Genomic DNA, 2,500 nt, shown 5'->3' on the forward strand with positions numbered 1-2,500 from the left:
TTAAGACTTTCTCATTTAGGGCCACGACGGAAGTCCAGAATACACGGTGTATATACCATCACACGGAAGATGTAGCGCCTAAACTCTGTCCCTTTTGTCGTTTAGAAGAAATAGATCTACCACGAGGCGATAAAACCCGAGAGAAAACGACAAAACCCGAGAGAAAACGACAAAACCCGACAGAAAACGACAAAACCCGACAGAAAACGACAAAACCCGACAGAAAACGACAGAACCCGACAGAAAACGACAAAACCCGACAGAAAACGACAAAACCCGAGAGAAAACGACAAAACCCGAGAGAAAACGACAAAACCCGAGAGAAAACGACAAAACCAGAGAGAAAACGACAAAACCCGACAGAAAACGACAAAACCCGAGAAAAAACGACAAAACCCGACAGAAAACGACAAAACCCGACGAAAACGACAAAACCCGAGAACCCGAGAGAAAACGACAGAACCAGAGAGAAAACGACAAAACCCGAGAGAAAACGACAAAACCCGACAGAAAACGACAAAACCCGACAGAAAACGACAGAACCAGAGAGAAAACGACAAAACCCGAGAGAAAACGACAAAACCCGAGAGAAAACGACAAAACCCGAGAGAAAACGACAAAACCCGAGAGAAAACGACAAAACCCGAGAGAAAACGACAATACCCAACAGAAAACGACAAAACCCGACAGAAAACGACAAAACCAGAGAGAAAACGACAATACCCAACAGAAAACGACAGAAAACGACAGAACCCGAGAGAAAACGACAAAACCCGACAGAAAACGACAAAACCCGACAGAAAACGACAAAACCCGACAGAAAACGACAGAACCAGAGAGAAAACGACAAAACCCGAGAGAAAACGACAAAACCCGACAGAAAACGACACACCTCGACTGAAATCCCATAAAACGCCTCCTCGTGGACGTCAATAGAAGCGAAGATGCTGCTGATTTGTTTCAACATTTGCATGAAGTGATGATTTCAATTTTCCTCTCCATACAGCACTCATACTCAATGTCTGCGCATCCTTTTTCGCCACAAATGTCCTTATTATTTGGCGTCTTGCTCGACTTCTCACGCTGAAAAATTGCCAGCGGTAAGAGCCAGTAATACGGATATTTATTTCGAAACTTCCCGGGATAAGAATACGACTCGGAAGTGAAAAGCGCGAGGTACTGGAGGTATTCTAAGAGGAGGGAGGAGAGAAGGAAGGGAGGAGGGCGAGGGGGGAGGGGAGAGGGGAGGAAAGGAGGACGGGGGGAGGGGGGGAAGAAAGGAGGACGATGGAGGGGGAGAGGGGAGGAAAGGAAGGGAAGGGAAGGCAGGAGGGGGGAGGCGAGGAGAGGGGAGGAAAGGAGGACGGGGGGAGGAAAGAAAGGAGGACGATGGAGGGGGAGAGGGGAGGAAAGGAAGGGAAGGGGGAAGGCGAAGGATGGGGGTGAGGAGGAGGGCGAGGGGAAGGGGAGGAAAGGAAGGAGGAAGGGGGATGTGAGGGAGGAGACGAAAAGACGGGGGGGGAGGGAGAGGAGGGCATGGAAGGGAGAAGGGGGACGGAGGGGAGGAAGGGAGGAGGGCGAAGGGGGAGGGAGAGGGGAGGAAAGGAGGATGGGGGGGGGGGGAAGAAAGGAGGACGTATGGAGGGGGGAGAGGGGAGGAAAGGAAGGGGAAGGGGAAGTCGAAGGATGGGGAGAGGGGGAGGGCGAGGGGGAAGGGGAGGAAAGAAAGGAGGACGATGGAGGGGGAGAGGGGAGGAAAGGAAGGGGAAGGGGAAGGCGAAGGATGGGGGAGAGGGAGGGCGAGGGGGGGGAGGGGAGGAAAGGAAGGAGGAAGGGGGACAGGGAGGAGACGAAAAGACGGGGGGGGGGCAGAGGAGAGGCATGGAAGGGAGACGGAGGGGAGGGAAGGAAGGGGGAAGAGCGAAGGGGGAGGGGGGCAGGAGGAAAAGGAAATAATCTGTAGTAGACTACGAGTGTCGCAGGATATGGGTACGTAAATATTAAATCTACCCTCCCCTTCCTTTTCTCTCTCTTTATCCATTTCTATCTCTATTCCTCCCCTTCTCTGTCTGTTTGTCAGTCACTCTTCTCCCCCTCTCTCTCTCTCTCTCTCTCTCTCTCTCTCTCTCTCTCTCTCTCTCTCTCTCTCTCTCTCTCTCTCTCTCTCTCTCTCTCTCTCTCTCTCTCTCTCTCTCTCTCTCTGCCTATTTTTCCTCAATTCCTCCCCTTCTCTCTCTTTTTCTCCTTTCTTCTCTGATCCCCCTTCTCTCTCTCTCGCTCTCTCTCTCTCTCCTCTTTTTCTCTTTCTGTAATCTCTACAACCCTAAGAGCGCAATCTCTCCCTACTTCACCTCGCTTTCTCTAAGCTATCTATCTCCTAAAGTCTATCTCTTCAAATATTTTCTCACTTTTTTCTCTATCTCCCTTTTATACTCCGCTTATCCGGATGTCGAGGCGCGAGCCCCCCCCCCCTCTCTCTTTCTCTCTCTCTCTCTCTCTC

The sequence above is a fragment of the Penaeus vannamei genome, chromosome 19 (genome assembly GCF_042767895.1).
Source record: "Penaeus vannamei isolate JL-2024 chromosome 19, ASM4276789v1, whole genome shotgun sequence".
NCBI lineage: Eukaryota > Metazoa > Arthropoda > Malacostraca > Decapoda > Penaeidae > Penaeus > Penaeus vannamei.